Source organism: Eriocheir sinensis, chromosome 64 (genome assembly GCF_024679095.1).
Source record: "Eriocheir sinensis breed Jianghai 21 chromosome 64, ASM2467909v1, whole genome shotgun sequence".
Taxonomy (NCBI): Eukaryota; Metazoa; Arthropoda; class Malacostraca; order Decapoda; family Varunidae; genus Eriocheir; species Eriocheir sinensis.
Window position 1 is genome coordinate 5,573,499 of NC_066572.1, and position 11,264 is coordinate 5,584,762.

Genomic DNA, 11,264 nt, shown 5'->3' on the forward strand with positions numbered 1-11,264 from the left:
CCTCCTTCCTGTCCCAAGTGTAGCCCGTCCACACCCTGGCCCTCCCCTCCTTCCTGTCCCAAGTGTAGCCCGTCCACACCCTGGCCCTCCACCACCCGCACACTCACCCTGGGGGCCTGCACGCCGAGGGGCTCCTCCTCCTCCACGAGAAACACTGCCAGGGCACTTCAGGGCACGCGGCGGACCTCGACCTTGATCTTGATGTCACAGGGGACTTGTTTGCTTCCTCCTCCTCTTCTTCTTCTCCTTCCTTTATAGCTTCTTGGATCCTTCTTGATTGTTTCACTTTTCTGTCTCCCTATATTCAGACTTTCCGATTTTATCCTTTCCGATTGACCTATTTTCCCATTTCTGTATTTTATTTCCCTGTTTTCTTCTTCTCCCTTCTCCTCTTGTTTATCTGCAACAATAAACTATCAATCAATCAAATCTCCTCTTTGCACATCTTCTTAGGTCCTTCTTGATTTTATTTTTCTGTGTACCTAGATTCAGATTTTCCTGTTTTCCTCTTCTGATTTAGTACATATTTTTCCCATTTTCTTTTATTTCCGTATATTCTTCTTCTTTTGTGATCTGCTTCTTTTTTCTCTTCTTCACACTATATTCAGGTTATCCTATTTTCCGATTAGCCTATTTTCGCTATTTTATCTTCTTTTCTTTCTAATTGTAGACTTTTATGCCCTAAGTTGTTGTCTTTTTTATGCATTTTATTTATGGTCTTTTATTTCTTGTATTTTCTTTTCCTTACGCTTAGTTTTATCCTTGGAGGAATAATACATGGAGTGGCCCTCAGCGGGTCGCTCTCTTGGAGGAAGATTCTTCCTCCTCTTGAGCAGGCATTGCCTAACTTTGTAATAACTACCGATGAAGTCCTTAAAGCTCTCCAGTCCCTTAAAACAAATACAAGCCCCGGACCTGACAACGTATATCCTATACTGCTTATTAACCCTAGAATGGAAACCGTTTGCCGTTTGGCACAAAAATTAAGGGGTTTTTGAAACTCGCGCTCACTGTGGTTAACCTTGGCCGAATTTTTCAACTCATTCACGGGCATGTATTAGTGCGTCGGGTGCCCTGTTGAGGAGAGGGTATCACAGTCCTCTGCTCCTTCTCACTTCTCTGGTATGAGTGCCCCGTGTGCCATTCGGCACAGCGTTTCCAGTAACGTTATTTTTGTTGTCAAATAAAGTTTTGGAAGTGGCCATTTTGACCCAGGTGTGACGACATGTAGGAATTTTTTTGGGGGGTGAGTATACATTAGCCTTTGTACTTCACAAAAACGCTATATACAGAAGTTTTTTTTATTCGGTGATGCGTGATAACGTCCATGTTACGAGACAGATCGTTCAGTGAGTATGACTTGGCAGCATTTCTTTGGTGTGAGGACGTGCTTTCATCACGTTGCAAGCAGGAGAATCGCCATTTTCCTTTGTCATTCGGTACATGGTTTCCTGGCGCCGTATGTTCAACCGGTCGTATCTCACCATTTGGTCCTAATTCCTCCATTGTGGTCGCAAGTGCTGCTCCGTACGTGCGATGTTCAAACAAAGACTACATATAAAAGAAAGACAGGAAAGCTGAACGAAACTCTGTGAGCAGCTGGCGTCGGCTCGCTAGATGGCCTTGGTGTAATACCGACACCCAGGACCAAGACCAAGACCCCAAGACATGAAAACAGCCGTGGCTGCCCCCAATGACACCCTGGAGGATTTACATAGACATAGATTTACATAGAAAATCAGACCACACAGACCCCATGGTCCAGACTTGGTGGTCTGTCCTTAAACCTAAGTGATTTTACATTAATCAGAAGACTCCAAAACGTTGCATTTCTACTCTAGTTGATATTAAGTTGAAGGAAGTGACGGTCGAGCTTATTTTTGAAGGAGTCAATCGTGTTACACTGGACCACTGATGGTGAAAGCTTATTCCATTCTCGCACTATAACGTTGGTGAAGAAAAATTTGGTGCAGTCTGAGTTTACTTGTCTACATCTGAGTTTTACGCCATTGTTCCTCGTGCGCAAAAAGTCATCGATCATAAACAATGTTGATCTGTCTACATTCGTGAAACCATTAAGTATTTTAAAACATTCGATCAGTTTTCCTCGGAGGCGACGTTTCTCAAGAGAGAACATGTTAAGGGTAGAAAGCCTTTCTTCGTAGGATTTGTTGCGCAAGGAAGGGATCATTTTCGTTGCCCGACGCTGAACACCTTCTAATTTAGCAATATCCTTTGCATGGTGTGGAGACCAAAACTGTACCGCATATTCCAAGTGGGGTCTGACTAAACTGTTGTAGAGCGGGAGTATTACATCTTTATTTTTTAATACAAAGTTTCTTTTAATGAAGCCCAACATTCTGTTCGCTTTATTTGCTGCATCGATGCATTGCTGTGAGAATTTGAGGTTTGACGCGATTTTGACCCCCAAGTCCTTGACGCATTGAACGCTTTTGAGCTTAACGCCGCGCATTTCGTATTCGAACTTCTTATTCCTCGTTCCAATTTGAAGGACCTGGCACTTGTCTACGTTAAAGGGCATCTCCCATCTCTCCGACCAAGCTGAAATTTTGTGCAAATCCTCTTGGAGGCTTTGCCTGTCTTCGTCAGTCAGAACCGAGTTACCAATCTTTGTGTCGTCTGCAAATTTACTAATGCGGTTATTGAGTCCAACATCCACGTCGTTGATGTATATAATGAAGAGCACTGGGCCAAGGACCGAGCCCTGAGGGACGCCACTAGTGACAGGCGCCCACTCTGAGTTAAATCCGTCAATCACTACTCTTTGTTGTCTGTTGCTCAACCAATTCTAATTATGCCTTCAAGTAGCTTACCTACAACCGAAGTTAGACTAATGGGCCTGTAATTACCTGGTACTTTTTTGTCTCCTTTCTTAAAAATCGGTGTCACGTTAGCCTTCTTCCAATCTGAAGGGACGATGCCTTGTCGCAAGGACATATTGAATACGGTTGTGAGGAGGAGAGTATTTCACTCTTTGTTTCTTTCAGCAGAGTTGGATATACTTTGTCAGGTCCAGGACTTTTATTTGTTTTAAGTGATTTGAGGGCTTTAAGGACTTCATCGGGTTTTATTTCAAAGTTAGACAATGCATGCTCGGGATTTACATTAGTACTGGTGTTGTTGGTGGTGGCGGGAGGACTGTTATTATTAAACACCGAGGAAAAGTAATTGTTTAATAGGTTTGCAACGTGTTGGCTGTCAGTCACTAGTGCACCGTCGCTGTTTGTTAAAGGTCCAATTCCACTTCTGATCGCCTTTCTGTTGTTTATGTAACTGAAGAAGGATTTCGGATTATTTTTAGAGTTGGCTGCAATATTTTCTTCATATCTACGCTTTGCCTGACGCACTAATCTGTTAACTCGTCGCCTGGCATCATTGTAAAGTCTAATGTTTTCGGTCGTGCTTTGCTCTTTCTTTAACCTGTAAGACAATTTTCTCTCCTTGACTGAGTGTTTAATTTCGCTATTAAACCAAGGTGGACTTTTATTAGTGTTAATTCGCTTCTCGCACAAGGGGACAAATGTGTCCTGCTGAGTGAGTAAGTGATTTTTAAAGCTTAGCCAGGCGTCCTCTACATTGCCGTCATCTGATAGTTGCATATCTATTAGTTTTCGTCGGATTTCTACGAAGTTGGCTCTTTTGAAATTGGGCACCTTTACTTTATTTTCAGTCACCGATGTTTGAGCTCTAATGTCAATGCGCACTAGTTTATGATCGCAGGAACCGAGGTGTTCTCCTACCGTGACATTACTGACTAGGTTATCTTGGGTCGCTATAACAAGGTCAAGTATGTTATTTTGTCGAGTTGGTTCAGTAACCATTTGGCTTAGATAATTTTCCTCTAGAAATTCGATCATTCTGTGGGACTCACCTTCTGTACCCGACAGTGTTGCCCAGTCGATATGGGGGAGGTTAAAGTCTCCTAGTATCAGTGAGTCGCTGTTATTAAGTGACTGCCTTAAGACGCTGTACATTTCAAGATCGGCATCAAGTGATTGCCCCGGAGGCCTGTAAGTGACAGATATATTTAAATTGACTTTTGCAGTGTTTACTCGCACGCACAAATGTTCAACGTTACTGTTCCTTGGTGTTTCGTCAGTGGGTTGCAAGTAGCTTTTGACAAAAAGGGCGACACCAGGGGAGTCCAGACAACAGCCGTGGCTGCCCCCAAGGAGGACCATGTGGAGAGAGAGGTTCGGACTGCTGAGAACCCCAATGTAAGACCAGACCAAGCGACAGAAACAGCAAGGCCTCGACGAACAACAGAAATGAAGGTGAAGAGGGCCCCCATCCGCATCATAGGAGACAGTATGATGAAGAATGCTCACTGGCACGTTAAATGCAACATGGACGGCAGTGGCTGCATCATCATGAGTGGTGCTCAGATGAGGAACATCAAGAAAAGAGTGCAGCATGATGCGGCCGACTTGAAAGACGGACTGCTGATCGTCCAGGGTGGTGGGAACGCCCTGGAGTACGTCGGACAGGAAAACACAGTGAAGGACGTAGTAGACTCTGTGAAGGCAGTGGAAGGAAAAGGAATGAAGGTTGCAGTTGTGGGAATTATGAGACGCCCAAGGGAAGGACCACAGTACGAGAGACTGCGCCGATCTACCAACAAGAGGATCCAAGAAGAAATGATGAAGATGAAGATTGAATGGACGCGAGGGAAGAAGGGCGACGTCAGCTTCATCGACATGGATGGAGTCCTGAGGGGAGACGCAGCGTTCGACGTGGATGGCGTGCACCTGGGCAGCAACGGGAACAGAAGGATGGGGGAGCGCCTGCGTGAATGGGTGCGGATGAAGTCGCTGTATGCAGTGGAGACAGTATGAACGGGTATAAATGACCTAACACGGAGGAGTGGATACACAACCCAATCAAGTGAAGGCATGAAGATTGGATGTTTGAATGTGAGAGGCTGGGGCGTGGGCAAACTTGAGGGCATGAGTAAGGAACTGGATGAATGGAAATATGATATAATAGGCTTGACTGAGACACACCTGAGAGGCGATGTGCAGACTGAGGGGAGTGAGTATGTGATGGTTGGGAAGGGGCGAAAGAAACAGGAGACTATGGGAGGAGGCGTAGCCTTCCTCCACCGCAAGAATGAGAATCTGAAGGTGGAAGAGCTGGATGTAGGTAACAGTGCTAGCAGTGAAGATGTATTGGCCGTGAGTGTGGAATGCAAGAATAAGAAGGGCAGACTAGAAAGAGTAGTAATGGTTGTTGTGTATATGACTGTAGAGGGTGAAAGAGCAGTAAGGGAAAACAGGGGAAAGTACAATATTCTTAGAAAAGTTGTGAGAGAGCATGCAGGAGAGAGAGTGATTGTTATGGGTGATATGAATGCACATACAGGTATGTTAGGTGAACGTATACAAGTCGGAATGGAGAAATACTAGCTGAGTTTGTAGGTGAAATGGACGTAGAGAACCTGAATGAAACTCTGGCTGAGGGACGTGTGACCTGGAGTGCAAGAAATCAGGAGTCTGCGATTGATTATGTACTGGTAAATGGGAGAATGCGTGAATGTGTGTCTCGCATGTGGATAGATGAAGAGGGAATGATTGATATTGTGTCTGACCATAATATGTTGACCGTGGAGTGCGGGCTGAACGGTAGAAATGAAATGAAAGAAAAGGACAGAAAGAAGTGGAGACTGAGAGATGTAGGGTGGGAAAATTTTCAGGTAGATTTGAGTGAAAGAAATTGGGAGCCAGGTAGTTTGCCCAGCAAACATCGGAAGTCCGGGCCGATACCGGCAAATAACGGAACTATGGCATAAAGGATTTTGTTTATCGGGCCAATATAAGGCCGATATAAATATTCTGCAATCGGGCCATAAGAGGCAAATGTACATCGGGCCAGTACTAAATAGCCTACATTATGCCTTTTTGTTGTAGTTCGAGGATTTTATTTATCGGGCCAATATAAGGCCGATATAAATATTCTGCAATCGGGCCATAAGAAGCAAATGTACATCGGGCCAGTACTAAATAGCCTACATTATGCCTTTTTGTTGTAGTTCGAGTAGTGGACCGGTATATATATATATATATATATATATATATATATATATATATATATATATATATATATATATATATATATATATATATATATATATATATATATATATCAGGCCCCACCTGAAAGAAGCCTTGGGCCGACCATCAGGCCCCACCAGGAAGATGCCTACTGGTGTAGCAGGAAATTTTTCCCCCCTGACTGAAATTCCCCTAGGGAAAATTAGCCTAGGCTCGATTTCCCCCCGGGAAAAGCAGCCCGGGCTGTTATTCCCCCGGGGGGAATTTCAGACCGAAGATTTTTTTCCCCCTATAGGCCATTTCTCCCCCCTTACACAGCAACTATTTTAATGAGTTACATAATCAACGGTAAGTTTGACAAAATAATAGGAATTTTTTCTACATCAGAATCATATTAGTTTATGTAGTCTGGTAATTTAGTGGTACTTGTGTAGCACTAATAATGTGTTGAATTTATATGGCAGAGTACTCACCGATAGTATGTAGGCAGCACATCATAATATTAAACCATATCATCCGTCATGTTCCGTAGTTACTGATACTATTTCATTATTGTCTACGTTGGAGTCAAAAGCAGTTTCAGATAGAACAATGGTGATGCCTCATTATACTTGTCATAATCAGATTATCAGGATCATGGTAAAAAAGAAGTCTTTATTGGAGGGCTAGATAAAAAGTACTTAAAAAGCAATTAAAAATAACGGATTTTTGAGGAGTGTTCATTCATTTTATCCTTTGTCTTTTTGATTGTGGGATTGGATTACACTTAAGACAACTCCATGAGGCCTTATAGTTTTGTGTTGTTCCAAGGCAGGCAGTGTGGTACCATTCAAAACATGGTTCGCACTCGACCACTTCGCGTCCATCTGCCGTAATTCCTGTACATTCTTGACATAGCCATGCCCCAGGAATGTCGTCCTCCTTTGCCTTAAGTGTTGCATGAAGCGTTGTAATTGCATCTTCATCCATATATTTGTTAACAATTTAAGTGTTTGTCTTCTCATGACAAGCATGCCAGGAAGCTTCTCTGGTTTTGTCTCTATTTCATCTTCTGTGACTTATTTTCCTTCTGCTTCCACCATTCTGGCAGCTTTCTCATCTGCAAACATGAGTAAAATTACTTTCTCTTCTGCTGGAATATGTAGGACTCTGTTTGTTCAGGATATTGCTGCTGCTCATTCACAGATGCGTTGCACGGTTCTGCTCCAGTGATGTCATCTTCTTGCCTTAAACCGTTCGTGTCATTTTGTTTGTACACCTTTAAATTCACTATGTGGTACAAGTTTTTTAGCTCTTTATTTGATGCAACGTTTTTCAGTTTTGCGCGTCCTCTGCTTACAAGAGAAACAACTTCATACGGGCCTATGTATTTTGCTTCTAGTTTTCCTCCCATTCGGTGATTATTTTTGTTGTTTCTTAATAGTACTAATGAGCCCTCAACTATTTCATTGTATTTAGATGTATGTCTTGCATCATAGTTCTTCTTTTGTCTGTTTTGAGCTTTAGCAATATTCATAGTGATTTTTTCATCAGCTGCCTTTTTTTCTGGCAACACTCTCTCTGTTAGCTCTTTAAGCCTCTGCTGTCGTTACCCTAGTTCCTGCCGCCTCATATGACTCAGTATCTAGGTAGACTGGAAGCACGGGCTTTCTCCTAAACATTGCAGTGAAAGGAGTAACACCAGTGCTGGCGTGGACCGAAGTACGATATCCGAAAAGGATTCTCTTTATGTGCAAATCCCAATCGTTCTGTTTTTCATTAACACATTGGATAAGAGCTCTTTCGAGGGTTTGATTAAATCTCTCCTGCAATCCATTTGTTTGTGGATGATAGGCTGAAGCAATTCTGTGATCTATCTGTAACTTGGCACATATGATATCATTCAGTTCGTTGACAAATTCTCTCCCTTGGTCGGTGATCAAGGTTTCTATACAGCCAAATTCACATATGGTGTCTAAAAAGAACTGTGCAACTTCTGCTGTAGATTTGTGTTTTAAAGATGAAGCAACTGGAAATTTCGTAAAGTAGTCGGTCATTGCTTTAACGTAACAGTGTCCTCTCTCTGTCTGGGGCAAGGGTCCGATCAAGTCCATTCCAACCTGAGACCAAACTTTTTCAGGAACAGACGCTGGATGTAACTCTGGAGCTTGCATTGCATTACTTGCTCTCTGGCACTTGTCACATTTAAAAACATAATCACTAACAAGTTCTTTGATGCCCTTAAAATAATAGTTAGCAGTAATTTTTCCAATTGTCTTATCCCTTCCCATATGTGCACCACCAAACCCTTCATGACAACCTTGGATAACTCGGCTCACTTCCGTTTTCATCAACACTTGACGTAACTGAACTTCATTATTTATTTTTCATTTATGCATTAAATATCCATCTTTAACACAAAAGGGTTCGCACTTTTTTTCTAATATCACGCTTTTCGTCTTTGTTTAGTCCATCAGGATACTTCCCGCTATCCAGATATTGGTAGTATTAGCATCTTCCATTTGACACAAAACCTGAATTAGCATGTTGTTCTGTTGTGGTTCATTACTCCAGCCCCACACACCACAAATGATCAATTGCACTTCACTGACCACCTGGTTTTTTGCAAAATACCCAAATGGGATGGGTGCATGCAAATGGCGGGCGGCGATAGTCTTGGTCCTGGCCTGGGTCTTGGTCGAAAGTGATCTGGCTAACCCTGCTCGGCAGTAGGGTCCCTCCGGGTCACCCAGATCCTCTAAAATGGGTGCAGGCTGCGGCGTCAGCTGATCGGTTCCGCTAAATGGAACACGCCAGATCACGACCCAGAAACGGGTTATGCTAAATGGAAGACCCAAGACCCAGGCCAGGACCAAGACTATCGCCGCCGCCGCCATTTGCATGCCTTATTTCCCATATTTGGGTATTTTTTGCTACAACCACTGCATCCAGGTGGTGCCTGGTGATCCGGAATTGTAGGTACTCTATGCCAGTTACATATTTACCCATAGATATGTGCCGAAAACCATGAATAATAAGTTAAAAGTGGTGCAGTGGGCGGGGCGTTGAAATTTTCATTTCGGGCCCAGCAAGAGGCCTGTAGTGGCTTTAAACGAAAACAGTTGGATGAATAGATGTGTGGAGAGCCATATATGTATGGCGGGGCAAGGGTTTTGTGGCCGGGCGAGGGAGGGGAGTGAAACGCGACTACTGTGTTTTATATAGAATAGCACCCACCCGGGTGTCAAATTGGCGCTGTGTCCAGGGGTAATGGGCTCCCTCCCACCACAGGCTCAAGGGCCAATGCGACGGAGATGAGCACCGAGGCCACGCGCTGCTATAGCATATGCCCCCAACTTTACTTTTACCTTACAGTGACTGACGTGTTTATTGCCGATACATGTTGACTTATTATTTATCATTACCTACCCAGTTAATTTTCATCATCATTGGTAACCCCCATTTATGCATAATGTAAAGATGAATCGTTTGTTTCAGTGACTTTGTGTTATTTGGGTCACTGATATCACAAAAAATACCAGTTAGGTTAGATTATCAATGAGTGAAGCAGTAACAATTCAATATTATATTTAAATGGTAATCAATCGGGCAAAACTTAAGAATAACCACTCCAAACCAATATTCGTATTAATTTAGCACGTGAAAGAATTATTATTATAATGCATTTTCGTATACGTTTTACCTTGGGGAGGGGCCAGGGGGGCAAGCCTCTTTAATTATAGAGTTAGGTGGCTCGGATTTTATAAGTCCATTGTTATTGTTTCACAACCGCCTCTATACACAGACTGAGCCTCATACCTGCCTTTGCAGTGCGCAGGTCGTAAAGTTCGGTTGTTGTAGTTAAAATATATTTGACATGTGGCGGGGCCCAACAAAACTTACGGGCCGCGGGACGGTTGGGGTGGGCGGCGGTGGGGGGAGGGGGGCAGTATGCCCACCATCTGATGAGATGCCTGACACTTGTCAACAGATTGAATGCTAGGTCATATTGAATAGACTACAAGAGTATGCGTTAGGGACTTTCCTAACTTTCGAGACTTGGGAATTTTTCCTGATTTAGGATTTTTCCAGGAAATTTTGAAGGCCATTTTCAGTGATATATTCTCCCAATACCCCGGTTCCCACAGGTCCCCAGGTTTGTCTTGGGGGGTAGGGGGGGCTGGGGTGGTGGAGGGGGTGGAGTGTTAATTCTTGAGATTTACCATAGGTTAAGTTTCCTAAATGACAAGTTTTGTTTAAAATTATATTCCATCATATTTTTGTTGCCGAGGTATAATTTGAAGGCATGAATAGTATTTCAATTGTCGTAGAAAGTATCCAATTTGGATTATCAATATACAGTCATCTATCAAAGGTGGCATATGCTGGGGGGGTGTCGCCTCACCCACCCTACAACGTTAAGTCCGAGGGTACCTATGGACAAGTCTCCATGCAGGGCCCCCTTTCATTCTGAGTACCTCCTGGCAGGATTTATCAACTTGCTCAAGTCACAAACTCTGTAGGTGTCATTATTAGTTTCTTCTGATCTTTGAGTGAGTCAAAACTGTAAAGTTAACATGTACCCAGTTATGATAATCATTATTAATAGTTTCGTGTATTTTTTAATTTCGTGTCAATGTGTTCCATCAATGTCCCCAATCACACCTGGGAACCCAGCAATGTCTTGAAATTCAGTTTCTTTCTTGATTAATCTGTGTAATAAGAAAAAAAAACAATTTTTGTACCTGTTGATAATTGTGCTCAATGTTTTTATTAGTTAAATAAATGCATTTGTACAGTTGTTTTGCTTTATTTTCTTATGCCGGAGGATAGAATTGATCTTGATTTTCATGATCCTATTTGTGCTTAGTGAATGAGAGTTATAGTTCAGCAGTGTTATCATTAGGTAAGGTTGGAGGCATTTGATAAGCTGTGTGTTGTCTTGATCTTGACAAGTAATGCACAGGGCACCAGTACAGGTGCATAACACGGATATTTGTGTTGGCTGCTGGGGGAACTGGGGTGTGTAGGGAAGGGAAATGAATAGGTGTACTACTAGTTAGTCTTGGTGTGTTGTGACAAGTGAGTGTGTATTTGTTTTCTGAATGAGTCTATTGTACCACAGTCTAAAGTCTGTAGGGGGAGGCTGTTCCAGTCACGTGTGGTGCGTGGAAAGTATGAGTCCGTACATGTGTCAGTGTTTGTGTGATATGT